Consider the following 15,369-nt stretch of genomic DNA (forward strand, 5'->3'; position numbering starts at 1 on the left):
ATTTTCTGTAATCCATCGCCATCGAACAGACTAAAGATATGTATGACTGTAGTTCTGTTTTCCTTATATAAGTAGCTTTCCAACAATTACTGAGGTTATACAGACTCTTCTTTACTGGGAAACCCTCAGTAAATTGACCATGCTGTTGGTCACGTGGCGATTATAATATGGAAGACAGTCACGCGAACAGAATTGACAAGGAAATTGACACGGAAGTTTACTTTAATTAATCGTGTTCCACGTGAGGCTTACAATTTCACCGCATGTTCTACCAGGGCAATCACGAATCTTGGTAGCGTCAACGATTTCAAGAAGGGTGAATTTATATTAGTGATCATTTATCCGTCACTGATTGAGGATATCGGCTGGCAATATGGGCACTGAGCGTCACGAATCGTCGCTTACTCAGAGACACAGCGCTTCGGCGATATCACTGGGTGTTACTCGCAAACTTGGGTGACAGGTCCCGACTTAAAAAAAAACGTCTGCTGGTTTTCACACAGCTTGAAGCACGGTCCCACAAAAGTCCGTGCCTGAAGTTAGTCAGCACAAGGAAGCGGATTTTAGTTGAGCGAAGATGTTAAATGATGACTCTAGCTCTCGCACTTGGAAAGTATCGGGGTGTTTGGGATATAGGACGGTAAGATGATGCGCTCTAAACCCTGGAAAGACATTAGCATGGGTCTACCTTCGCAGACCGCAATTATAACTCAGAATGTTCAGTGATATTACTGGAGACACACAGAACTCAATCGCGTATATTCTGTAGGATGACTCGTGTTATAGCTCACAACGTTTCATGCATGGATAAGTAGAAATCAAGGAAGAAAAATAGATAGATTGGAAATCTCTGAAAATGACAAGGGTAAATTTCACATTGACGAAAAAGCCAGCATTTTAATGTTTTGTGATTTCCTACGATAAATAGTGCATGATGCGTAAGTATCAGGTGAGCGATGCCAATGAAAACCTGAGGTGAGAGCATTGTCTTCTCGACTGCACCACCATTAATAGCTGGAAATACCATCACAGCGCCGGGATAGCTACCGTAAATTCTGGAGCGGAAAGAACTCTGGAAGAAGCACAGCTGGGGTTTTGTGAAACACCGGACAGGTTAATCTCACTAGCTACATGTTAATATGAGATATGTTTTCTTATCGTTTATATTATATAATGATGGTGTTTAATTTGCGAGTAGGGAACATCAGGCAGCACACCAAATCTAGCAGTCAATCATAACTGTGATCAGCTCTTTAGTTGTGTCATTGACAACGATCTATTAACACAAATTCTGTTTTCCCCATACAGTTTACATGGGGATGGCGGTCAGTTTGAATTTCAAATATCGGTAAAATTTGAAGTAATTTGTTTTTCTGGTACCAACCATTGTACAGCGACTCCTGATTTTTATTCCTTATTTTGGAAAGTTTGAGCAAAAGTTATTCAAGTCATTCATTTTAGGGCGCGTACTATCTTCAGCATGTAGTTGGAATGGTCTTCTTAGCTTAGAGCAAACCCAGTCGAATTTCAAATTTCAATTCTATTTCGAGTGGTTGACATCAGATTAAAGTATTGCCCGCGTGCACACTAACTCCCTAATAAACAGAGATGTATGTAGCTTCCTCGGATGTTTAATTCTTCGTTGCATGGTGCCATGTAACGAGTATCGAAAATTAAGTAGTCAAATTTCATGAAAAAACATATGAGCTTTAAGCAATTTTTGCATTGACCGAGGTGGTTACATACGAAGTCGGTTTTGATTCGAATTGGCTTTGAACCGATCTGGATATCGCACGATATGTCGCAACCCTGGATTCTTCTTTGAACGTTTCGCGCCAACATTTCCATGAAATACGAACATATTTTGTGGCAGGAGGGCCCAAGGGGATAGCACCCGTTCTGAAAAAAAGTCGACATTACCAAACCATTTACCAATGAATAAAAAAACACCTTAAAGTGAAGTTGATATTGATATATTAGTAGTAGTAGTATTATTGCTCTGTCTTTCCTTTCTTTTGGGATTGACCAAAGCGTTACAGTTCTTTCTTACAGAGCAACCATTGAGAAAATGCTTCCTTAGTTTTTAATAACCTTTGGTACTTTATCACCACTTAGCTAAGAAGGCGAAATATCCGGCAAAGGTGAAACTATTTTATAGTTTAATAAATGAGAATTACCTTTTCACAGTTATGGTCTATGAAGTAAAAAAAGTCTATCCAGGGATACTTCATAACCTCGAAATGAGCTCGATCGATACAAGCTAAAGGGGTTCAGGTGTTGTAGAGTAAGTTTCTAAATCATAGTCTCCCCCCTTGTCGAGAAACGTTATACAAAGATAGCTACTTCTTAATTCTTTGACAATGAAGACAGATTGTAATCTCTTCAGTTCCTTCCAACATCCTGTGTTTACACATAGTTTTAATTCTTTCTGACGTGTGACTCATCTCTAACCACGGTCCCTCCACAAAACCGTGCTCTAACCAATCAAAGTCAAAGACGCTTCTTACTTTCCCGCCAAAATCGGCTATATCACAGCCTGAATTAGCCACTTTACTTTAGTATATGTTTATGCACAGTATAGTGTATGTGTATGCGTATACTCAGAGCGCATCGCTCACCACTGGATCTGGTCGTCACCTATCCACCCAATGATACATTATATTATTGTAGCAGTAGTTCATCGTAGCTGTAGTAATAAAGTTTGAAGAAATACAGTCGACGCCTCTGTCTCCATCACTTGAACTCAAAAGATCCTGATTCGTAAACAATCCCACACACCCCTCTCCCTCCCCCCCCCTCTCTCTCTCTCTCTCTCTCTTCTCTCTCTCTCTCTCTCTCTCTCTCTCTCTCTCTCTCTCTCTCTTTCTCTGTCTTTTTCTCTGTCTGTCTGTCTGTCTGTCTGTCTGTCTGTCTGTCTGTCTCTCTCTCTCTCTCTCTCTCTCTCTCTCTCTCTCTCTCTCTCTCTCTCTTCTCTCTCTCTCTCTCTCATAAGTATGTCCTATCTGTTTACAGTAATGAAAAATGCAACATGAAGAAGTGTGTTAAACTATGGATTGCGCATGATCAAACTAAGTTAAACTTTAACATTAGCTCAGTTTGTGGAGTCTTCGGTACTGAAAGGGGAGAATTTAGGTTAAAGCCTACATTAGTCAGTAGACAGCTGAAAAATGTATAGACATAAGGCGAAGCTATAGTTTCATTAAATTTCAGGTGCTAAATTTCAGTCTATTGTTTCATGACAGGTACACTGTAGGTATATCCTGGATCCTGTCGTAGTTGAAGAATCAACAAGAACAGTACTGTCCCAACCAGAGTGTAACACGGGCCACCTACATCCATTTTTAACAACTCTGCGAAAATCTCTTTACTAGCTGATGATTTGACAATTTTTGTAAAAGATAAGGATTCTACTAAGATTGTTTAAATGTTATGGGAGATTTTTATAAGTGCTGTGGATTAGAAATGAGTAGTCAAAAGTCGAAAGCGATGTACTGTACTGATAAGGTGGATGGGATCGAATGGACAAATGAAGCTGTGAAAACCCTTTGAGCGTATTTTGGGTACGATGCTGAAAAATGCAAAGAATTAAATTGGTCAAATGAAATAAAAAAATGTGGAAAACATTTAAAATACGTGGGGCAGAAGAAATTTAACACTTTAGGGGAGAGTTGTTATTGTGAAAGTCTTTCGCAAATTCTGTTTTTTAGCTTAAGTGATCGGTATACCCGAAGAAGTGAAAGCTAAAGTGCAAAAACTTGTTGATTTTTGTATCAAGAGAAAACGTCAAATTAAGCAAACAACACTTGAAAAAGACTACCACAAGGGTGGTGTCAAGAGTATCAATGTTGATAAACAGCTTCGTGCTATCAATGCCATTTGGGTTAAAAGATTGGTTTCTAGTAAAGGCAGCATTTGGGCTGCAATACCATGGCATTACTTTACTATCGACGATTTACTACAACAAAACCAATGTTGGAATTCTTTACCAAGAAATGTATCGTCATTAATACCTCATTTTTATGTCAGAGTTTTAAATGACTGGTACATAGCATGTGATAATGTCATTGCAAAACGAAATGTAACGCAAAGTTGGTGTGAGAATATCATATTTTTTACAAGTCACTTATACGAGAGAATTTGCAATATGATTTATACACAGATGGTCAATTTATTCCAATAAACAAAATCACTTGTAAAATCCATCTATCGCATTCTCCTACAGCAACAATGTTCTAACACTGATAAACTTGCAATCGATAAATGGTATGCATCGCTAGGAGTAAATAGCTTACAAACACTTGTTCACAGTCAGATGATTTGGGAGAATATTTATTTATGTACAAGAGAAAGTAAATTAAGAGAATTTCAATGGAAATTGCTACATAGGTTATTACCATGTAAGAAGTATTTGCATTATTGGAAAAAATCGATTCTGTGAATTGTAATGTATGTCAGGTTCCCGATTCTTTGGAACATACATTTTTTGGAATGCCAAGTGGCAAAACGTCTTTGGGTAAAAATAACAATTATCATTTGTAATTTTTTGAGTAAAATGTAGTTTTGACTAGTGTTGACATTATTTTCAACTGTAATGCAGAAAAGTGGGTTTTTTTTTCACAAAGTTCAATGGAGAAGAGATCAAACTTTATTTTGTTAGGAAAATGGTCCATTCATAAATATTGGCTCGGGGATGGGAAAGATAGATGTACTTTTCAGACACGAGTGTTTGTAAGATACAGGATTGAGAAAGAATAACGAAAAGATAGTGAATTTGTAGAAGTGTTTGAAAAAATAATGATTTGTTAATTATTGTATTTTGCTTTGTACTTCCAAGAATATTATATTTGCCGCAAGGCACGATCGATGTGAAACTCCCAGCGAATTTTAAATAAAGATTAAAAACATAGGGCCAAAGTCCCTGAAGCTACTATAGCCATGGATACAAAGTTAAGTATTTCCTGACTGTATGAAATTATCTCACTAAAGTCATCCTAGGGACTTGTAAACCTAATATTAAGCTGTCTGACCAGCGGTTTTGAAAAAACAAGCAACTCAACAGTTGACAGAGCTCTGCTGTGTTATGTAGAGAATAACCTTTTGTGACACATGCATTGATAAAGAAGGTGGATATCTTTGATAGCTCATTTCAGGATGGACTCACCAAAATTGGAAAAAAAAAATCCGTAAAAATACTGATTTGCATATGTCATCACAATTTTAACAAATCTAAGTTGGGTTATCCCTAGGGACCTGTATACCAAATAACAAAGCTGTCTGACCAGCGGTTATGAAGAAGAAGATTTTTTACCAAAAACACCTTTTTTGGCATTAATTTGCCTATTTTCAACAATATCAAAAAATTAATAAAATTGGTTTCTCAAAATCATATATTTTATCCACACAACAAATATCAAATCAGTAAGTACTGCAGTTGTCAAGATATTTGAGTGGACGGACGCCTCACAAACGGACATACATACATACATACATACATACATACATACATACATACATACATACATACATACATACATACATACATACATACATACATACATACATACATACATACATACATACATACATACATACATACATACATACATACAGACTGACGACAGACGCCGGACGGATACCCATCCCAATAGCTTCTATAGACTATAGTCTATATTAGCTAAAAATCACGGAACCACCTACATCCGTTTTTAAATTACTGTATGTTCTCGTCTACTCCTGAGAACCTCCGAATTGAATTCTGACGGACTGAACCGGTGCTGACTTCTTCAGGGAATCAGCCATGTACAGCGTTTCAGCTACCGTCGCGTGTCTAGGCAAACTAATTCTCTGTCCGTACAAAGTCCCAGGTTACCGCAGACGTTACGACAGTTCTGCTGTCGTGAATCTCAATGAACAGAATGAAGAGCACCATGTCTGAGAAAAATCAACCCTACTTTTCACGCATTTCTGAAAGGGGTAACTTATACATTAACAGTGTGGCTTGTAAAGGGGAAATTCTTTTCTACAAAGCCTAAACGATGTCATAGGCTGGAAGAGTGAATCTCCTGAAAAAACTCTCGACTGTTAAGATTCTACAACGTATGATATTTATTCGAGATTAGTTGCTAAGAATAAATATTAATGTTGTGCAAGTTACGCCAAATTTACCAAAGACGAACGTGTGCAAAGTCGTATAATCGCGATGATTTTCAAGCAGTTGTCTGCCGGACGCTTTCTTTACATAAAGTGCTAGTGGACATTGTTTTAATCCAAGTATGAGGATAACCGGGAAAATCTTGCATGAAAGAAAAATGGGTGCCATTGCACATCACCAATTATTCTTGTCAGTGTCGATGTAAAAAAATTTTATTGCTTATTTGCTGTAATTTTGTCGTAGAGAGATTGTTGAACGTACAAACCCAGCGAACGTTTATTTTACGCACAACAAATCGTTAAAAATGAAATGTTTTTATTCTGAAAGAACTTTCTTCCATCAAAAATTTCAACTATTTATTTCAACTCACGTGACGGTGACAAGTGTATTACGAGTATATCCTGGGGCTTGTCTTCGGAAGTTCATGCAAATCCCGCTGTGATATTTTTCTATTGTCGCATGTTGTTGTGTGATTTCACAATGGTTTCGCATGGTTCGCTCTTCAATGCGTTTGGAATTGGAGCATTTCCCAGTCACATGTCATGGGAATGGGTCGATTTCAAAAGCAGTGCCACCAACGATGATCCTTATCATTCAAGAACATGCCATACTCACGTTTTATGCATGAACAAATTGCGTGGGTCACTGGGTGTACTGCATGTATGGTCTATTGAATGCAAAATAAGCCAATTTACGTGTCTGAATGTTACTACGTTTCAATGGAATTCCGATGAAGTCATTCTCCTCTTCCATGGAAGTTTTAGCGGCGCAAATACAGTTGGCTAAATATTAAATTGCAAGGACAACCCGAAGATCAGATCAGAATAGACCTTTTCCCGGTTATCCCATAATGCATTGCTGTAGCTGTATCAAACATCGTATATACTCACAACAACTAAAACACATTGATTTTGCATCGTACAACTGTTTTTCTAGCAGGAATGACACAAATTCGCAATCCCAAAAATTGCCTCGTTATTTTTTAACGATTACCGACGACAATATAAGGTTATTCACAAAATACCGGGATTTATGTCCGAGTACACATTGTGCTGCCGCCGGAGGTACACTCAGTGTGACAGTTTTCGGACAGGGTAGTGAATTTCACCCACAAGTCGTTTCGTAAATGACCAACAATACGAAATCTTATTACCATACTTTTCGAAACTTTATTGTGGTTATCCTCAAACTCAGTTGACACGACGGGAGTGGTATTTCGGGGTCAAAGTGTCCAAAGTTTTGACCCCATGTTGAGGGCGTAGTAATCGGACTGCAATCCCACAAATCGGACGTCGTGTTTGGAATGCGATTAGGAGCTAAGTAATTGATAATTTGAAACTTCAAACCACCGATTTTTAATTTCGTGGTGTGTTTAGAAAGCTGTATATAAGAATATTTCATGATAATTAGTTATGGACGTCTCAACTATATTTCGACGTGTATAGCGCTAGATATCCGACACGGGCTGTCTCTGTTGCGTGTTGCCTTCGGCACCTTTTCGTTACGGGTGGGCTAACTTCGCTAAGTTTGTTCAGTGAGTATTACTTAGGGATGGACCATTAGATCTTGGGAGGGGTGGTCACATTGAAATTGTGAAAAAAAAATTTTACTATTGTAAATTTCTTAATTTTTTTTGCAATTGAGATTAGCTCAGTGTGCAAATTTTTTTTTCAGAGTAAATTTTCAGATTTATAATTTGTTTTTAGTTTGTCACTGTCTGAGGATAAAGAAGACAAAGATGTGGTGCGAAGCACCACAAGCGACCGCGCAAGTGGTCACGGGGGGACGGCAGGAGGGGGTTGTCCCCCTCCTGCCGTTGGAGCTTTTGAAAAATAGAGATTAAAATGGTGTTATTTGGTGGCACTTGGGGAGCATTTTTTTCAGATTACACATCTTCCTCTGAAACATGGTCTTCTTGCTCCTCAGTAGCTTCCTATAGTTTTGAAAATTGACTATTTTGGTTTCCTGGCTTCCCTTTCTACTGCGTGGTGAAATGCCTACATTCACCCTACCAAACATCATGCATATCTCATGATTTACAATTGATTTTGACAAGCTGAGAAGCTGCTTGCAAAGTATAGTTAAATTTGCATATTTGTGTTTTTAGAGCAATTGTTGCCCTTTTTTGATCAAACATCTATTTCTCTGTAGCAGTATGTCCAAATTGATTGGATGTGTATAGATGTGGTGAAATTTCAATATTTGTCTTTTTAGGGCAATTTATGCCATTCATGGTCAAAAAATCTGTATTCTCTGAAAGGGCTTGTCCAATTTCTTTGAAATTTGCTACATAAGTCCCTTAAGATTTGTTTAAATCATGCTCTTTTTTGTGGTGGAAAATTCTTCAGATAATTGTCATTTAGCATTTGCTACACACAAACGATTATTCATGCAGATTTATTCAGTATTTGTTATCGAGAAACTTGCAAAGTTCAACCCTTTTGTGTGTTTTTGTGTTGGGATTTGTTGGATAGATGGCATTCTACGTAGTGTATTGTTGAATGTTAAAAAATGTGTTGCTGTTGTTTTTTGAGGCTGTTTTTTGAGAAAAAAGAATTGAAAATGCCTTTTTAAAAGCAAAATAATACATAATGACTTGATATGTTGTTTTATCATTATTGACGTGTTTCTACTTGTTCACCCATTCTTGCATTCATCATTGCAATAAAATGCTGTGAAAAAAATGAACCTGATGTGGCCTGCATCTGTTTACCTTGATCTTAAAAGGCAAATATAACTTTCTGTCTTGACAACCATACCATAGTTTCAATGTTTTACCTAGCATACCTGCTTGGTTTGTACGCAGGAAAAAAGTAGAAAACAGGCTCTATAATTTTATAATTTTTCAAGTGATCAGAATACAAAAGTCCTGAAAAGATAAGATAATCACAACTTCCAGTATAAGGGATACAGTCACTCTAAATGTATAAATCAAAATTAAAAATGTGCCTGGAGGATGTACTAAAAATACAGAAAGTTGCTTCCTGTCGGTAAAATCTAAAAAAAATTCAAGATTTAAAGACTTTGCAGATTTTTTTACGCATTTGTCTTCTTATTTTTTTTTTTTTTTTTTTTTGCAAACTAGTTTCGAAGATTTTTCCCCTAACTTTCTGCTCTGATTTTTTTTCTGTTTTGACCACACCCTCCCAAGATCTAATGGTCCATCCCTTATAATTATTTCCATTGCATATTTTGTTTGTATTAGAATCGCACAGGCATTTTTAATAAATATAGCAAGTATATTTCATCATATGGAAGTATTACCTGTCAAGTTTTTACGCGGTAAGTCACTTACTACGTTCACACGATTATACTAAATATTGTTCTGTCCGAAAACCTGTACACTTCTTACGTTTCATAAATGTACTTTTTTTCAACTGCGCAGTTTTCGTTAAAACTACATGCAATCGTAGGCGAACAATTGAAAGAATATTTCAAAGTCATTATTCTCCCCACATTCTAAATTCAATGCTAAATCAGGACTTTAGTCAAAATTTCAGTTACTTGACCTGACGGCAGTATGTTGACAGTATCACTGACGCGGTGTCAGACGACAATTTGTGACCGCCGCTCGTAGCGTCCTCAATAGCTTTCTACCAAAAAAAACTATCGAAAACGGGACAACAGTGTCACCTGACTTAATACGAGGTCACATGACCTGTAAAACGCTATCGATACGGAGCGAAGTGAGTGTAAACTGACAGCACATCCAAATGTCCGAAAACTGAGGTCGTCCGAAAACTGTCACACTGATGTATTGTCCGAGATGCGTAGCGTCGAGGTCAATACCGAAAGCGTACGATGTACGAGGACATAAATCCCGTATTTTGTGATTATCCTTATTATTATACACCTTTTTAGCCCAATTTTACAAGGAAAAGGTCAAAAGTAAAGCGCTTTGGGGATGCCCGTCGCGCACTGCACTGAGCGATCGCGAGCAGATTAGGAACACGTTCAGCGGGTTCCTAAGCGCACAGCTCAGAACGAAGTTTCAACCAGCGCAGCGCACTGCACGCCGCAGAAATTGTAGGTCAGCAGCATAATTTCACTCAAATTCGCAGGTTTTGGTTTGACCACTATTAACTTTGTGAAGTATTGAATGTTTAGAAGTATAATTTGTTAAAATTTAAAATCATCTCTCTTCCCCTTTGACGTAAAGGTGTTTTGAGGTCAAAAGTCAAATAGTGTCCAATTACTCCGCGTCCTCTGACACCGAAACTTACTGTACGACGAAACTCCATAGGTTACAAACGCAGGTGGATAATAATACAGGTCAGGGTATAACATGCCGTAGCGGTTTATGAGTAACAACCTGCGTATACTCTAACACAACCGGCCATAGTTTCTATGAGTAACATACCTGCGTATACTCTACAACCTGCCATAGTGTTCTATGAGTAACATACCCTGCGTATACTCTACAACCTGCCATAGTGTTCTATGAGTAACATACCCTGCGTATACTCTACAACTAAAGTTCTATGACAAGAGTACGCTTTGTATACCCTAGCGCGCATTGCATCATGGAACTGGTAAAATAACTATTGTCAGGCAAAACATTTATTGCGTAAGATTTTAGAGGAAATCTTTGGATTAGTATTCATAATGTCCACGGGCTGCGCTTCAACGCTGTGCAAATAATGCGATCGCAGCGAGTCTTATCAACCAAGCTGACATTCCTACGGAACCTTAGGTTTTATATTATTGTGCTAAAAATAATAAGAAGCTGAAACTTACAGAGGTCTAGCGACCTCACCGACATCCTTTATTTTTCACAATCAAAAACGTTCCTAGAAGAATGCAAATGCAGAAAATGTTTTCGGATGTTTTTAGGCAATTTCCGGCAAACGTCACTCGATTGCGTCTCACCAAATCAACTTGATGCTATAACATTTGACCTATTTATACTTTTATTGATCACGTAGTCGGCTGCGTGACTTTCGGCCAGAGTAACTTTTGACATTGCATGCAGCTGAAATAGCTATCGCGATTTAGACAATTTTATCTTATCGAGCGTTGGTATTTTTCGACACAGATTTGCTTGAATTGTGGCCTGAGCCAAATTCGAGGTAAAATTTGTACAAAGCGTCGAGTAAAATTAGAGAAGATATAGGCCTTACAACAAAATCTCATGCCAGTGGTGGCCATTCGGCATAAACACACTGGACTTGATCTACAGCCAGAAATGTTAACTTGTTATTGTAAACAACGATGCTGAAACTTTTGAACCACGCCAATAGCATCGTTAAACCACTACGTCATTAAAAGATGACCTTTTAAGACTTTTACATCTTAAAGGCTCAGTGGCTTCATGTTTTTCATATTACTTTCATGATTTTAGTTTTCAGACCAAAGATATTTCATGTTCTTATGTTCACTAAAAGACACATGACTTTGCTTTGCACTCCACTTTTGAATGATCAGCGGTTGTAGTTTACGGTGACATCTAATTTGTATCTGTTCTGTTGCTTTACTTAGCTCAGGGTCATTTTAGGTCAACCTCCGTGCAATGCTATGATCTGCATTCAAAGATATCATAGCAAGACGGTTTGCAGACTTCAGAAGTACACTTGTAAATGAACAAGTTAAAAGTGACTACACTTATAAGACATTTACAAGATTGAAAAAGAACGTTCAACTTCCGAGAAACCCTACTTATTGAAATAAATTGAACAAAACACCGGACTGGGGAGACATTATTTGACATTGAAGGTTCAGCTTTGTGCTTTGAAACCACAGTGCAATAGATAAGGTACTTACAGTTTCCTGTGGCGTAAGATCTACACACTTTCTGCGCAGCATAGGTGATTGCCTTAGAGAACTTAAATGGTAAGTTGTCCTTATCAGCTTTTCTTATCCAGTTTCCACATGTCTGCCTAAATGCGATATTTCGTTATCACTTGGCCGGATACAACAATGAGTCTAGCCAACATCATGTGATGATTAGGTAATGGTCTCAATGGTGCAGCGATTTCAGACCTGCAGTTACATGAAGAGCGACCATATTTTCAAGGTTGTAGCCTTCCATTGCCAGTCAAAATCATTGTTCTACTATGATGTATAACTTTGACCCCATGGAGAGACAGATAAAGGGTTTAAGTCATTATTTGAGAACAGTTTGTTTTTTAAATCTATCAGCTTCTTCACGACTTTCAAAGGGTCAATTGCTAGTTCTCAAACAGTTTAAAGTAAGATAATTTGTATTCTCTTGGCTCAGGGTCAGGGTAATCGGCAAATTGCCAAAAAGGTCATTTGCGATGCAGTATGGGATGACGTTAAAAGCAGGTGACTTAGAGTTGACGTCATCGTATGGGCAGGTCGAAAGTTAACGTACATATTCATGAAGATTCGGAATACTAAGCTAATGAACACAAAGGACTATAGGCTCCATTGGAATCGTTACCGAGTAATACAATGTTATCCGAGGTTTTATTACGTACGTGGGCCGTTTCATCAATAGTAATTCACATCAATTAAATATAGTTTGGCACAGTTTAATCATCACGTAGAAGAGATCGACCGGGAACAACAGGAAATGCCGCGTCAAATATTCACAGTGTGGTCCTGTATGAAAATAGCTTATCTCATGGTATGGTGCCCTTCATGATGAATCGATAAAGGACTATAACACGAAGTTTGGTCAATATCGCATCGTATTCGAGTGATGTGTCAGCATTTCTAGGAGTTGCGCAAACTTCGTGTAATAAATAACCTCTTTACCATACATGCATACTTTGATAATGGTTTTCCTAGGGACGTTCCGAATATTAGCGACGACATCGGTAGAATCGACCTTGCTGTCTCCTTGATGTATTCACAGAAGGTTGAACTTGCTAAAGAGAGATTGTAACCGTATCTGTTGTTTATATGATTCTGCGGTTGAGCTATTCCATTATTGTTAGTGGGAGCTGTGCGAGACATTCAGAGAGAGCAATTTGAATATTAAGATGCCAAGACATATTTTCACAAATTGAAGAACACCAATATTTAAATTTAATACGACAGTGGAAGTAAAACAAAGCTCGGGTCGGAGGCTCTGAAATATGTTTTTATCGTGTTGTGAAAAATAACCTGAGTTATTTGTTATGAGGTCCGTCAAAAATTGGGTCAAATTCGAGCCCGCGTATATAACGTTAGCAAAAGTCATTTTGCAGTTCTCTTTAATTACTAGTTTTTAATCTTTAATTACTAATTACTAATTTGCATATTTATGAACTTTCCTAATTATGGATATATATCTGACATGGCTATTTTGATCTTACAAAGTTGATGAAACTTGCTATGTGCATTGAAGATAATAAGATATAACATTACTGAAAGTCATTCAGCAATTTTACTTCGGCTAATTCCTAATTTGCATATTTAATGAACTTTTCTAATTTGTTTATTTATCTGGATTGACTGTATTTAAAAATTGACGAAACTTGATGTGTACATTGAAGAAACTATGATATTTTACAACGAAAAGTCAGTTTAGATTGTTTAGAACATCTAATTACTAATTTTCACATTCAACGAACTTCCTATTTAGAGATATATCTGAAATGGCTTGCATGCTATGTACATTGAAGATACTGCGATATAACATTATTAAAGTCATTTAGCAATTTAACTTCGGCTAGTTACTGATTTGTATATTTAACGAGCTTTCCTCATGAGGAATATATATTCCGATTGACTGACCAAAGTTGACGAAACTTGCTATGTAAATTGAAGATACTATGATAATATATTAGTGAAAGCACAGATAAATAGTATAGACAGTCTATGTTTCTCTGTGGTGAAAGTCGCTTCGCATTTCATATCAGCTAGTTACTAATTTGTCAGCTAGATACTATGTAAAGTGGTATACAATGATAGTGTTACAGACTAAATTTTCTTTTGCTTATTGATATTGTTTTTGTAATTTCGGATATGTACAAAAGTCAGTGAAACGAGACGGCTGAAACTTTCCAAGTTTGGTGTAGGGTTAATGATCATTACGAATTTTCCTTCATCTTGGTTAAAACTCCGTTGTCAGGGACATTCAATGTATTTGCGTCATTGATACCTATCAAGGATACAGGTAGAAACTTGTACTAGTGACATCTATTGTCAAGGCAGTAGAGTGAATTCGTATCATCACTACCTAAAGTCCAGACAGGACCCTGGGACGATTACATAAGGGCAATGTTGTACAACGATGATGTCACTTATGCAGATTATGTAAAATTTTATATGATCGATGCCCAATCGGAGAAAGTTTAGTAATGTATTTCTTGAAGGGAAGAATATTTTAATTATTGCAGCCAATCAAGAAATACCACTTGATTAGTGATTGGAGGATTAACTAATTTAATCTAATTGGGATGTTATGATTTCTTTTTAAAAGTGATCATCACCTACTATTTTCAGTCGGAGATAGCTGGGCATCTGATGTGTAAACTTTACACTTCATTTATAAACCACCATCATTGATATCCAACAATTCTGTGAGTCTCTACTCTGTCAAAGATCTCAAAGTACCTCTCAGCAGTGAGTACACTCCCCAGACCGGCGAGATACGACCATTACAATAGCAACAAAAGAAATTTAGTATATTCATTTCAGCTTATTACATATTTGTATACTTGATGATTTTTGAATTAATCTATAGTGAATATTATCATTATGTCGATCATAACAAATTCAATGAAGAGAACTTTCTGTTCAACTATATCTGGTTTCACCATGCTAGACAGTGCTCGAGTGGCGTCTTAGAGTGCCACCTCTAAAGCATTAACGAATTGCATTATGGATATAGTATCCGTTGCAGTCAGTACGTCGAATTTACTATCTCAGAAAGGAAAACTAGACACATGAAGTGGCTGCAGCGTCGTACTTAAAATGTATTGTATTAGTATGTTTTTTGTCATGTATTTCAGTCGTGTTGTCTGATTTTTGTGGTTGATTAATGGTTGTATTTAATGTAATTCACTATCTGTATATCAAAACTCATCAACAGAAATTTTGTGATGAGGACCACGACTTCAGTAGCGTAGACGACATGAAAACACCAATGATTGTGAAAGTTTAAACGTGTCGGTTGCAATTCATACATTTATACAAAAGAGACGTTTGTTTCTAAATGAGACTGACTGTACTTAATATTTTCATACACAATTTGTAGTTCACGTTAAACTTCATGTTGATCCCCTGACCTTCAGCGTACTAGAATCTTGTATTTTGTTTTCTATACT

At 37.2% G+C, this 15,369-nt stretch overlaps 1 protein-coding gene across 3 annotated transcripts in view; it reads right to left on the bottom strand.

Annotated features, from left to right (window-relative positions):
- The window catches only part of LOC139135030 (serine/threonine-protein kinase TBK1-like), a 115,010-nt gene that overhangs the window by 75,776 nt on the left and 23,865 nt on the right, over window positions 1–15,369 (bottom strand). The window contains exon 1 of one of the 3 annotated variants that reach the window (XM_070702201.1): window positions 11,912–12,079. The exons of the other annotated variants lie outside the window; for them this stretch is intronic. The gene's annotated coding sequence lies outside the window, so the exon portion shown is untranslated. Of the gene's footprint in view, window positions 1–11,911; window positions 12,080–15,369 lie in introns of those variants that run through there. 3 annotated transcript variants of the gene reach the window in all.

This window comes from Ptychodera flava, chromosome 6 (genome assembly GCF_041260155.1).
Source record: "Ptychodera flava strain L36383 chromosome 6, AS_Pfla_20210202, whole genome shotgun sequence".
Taxonomy (NCBI): Eukaryota; Metazoa; Hemichordata; class Enteropneusta; family Ptychoderidae; genus Ptychodera; species Ptychodera flava.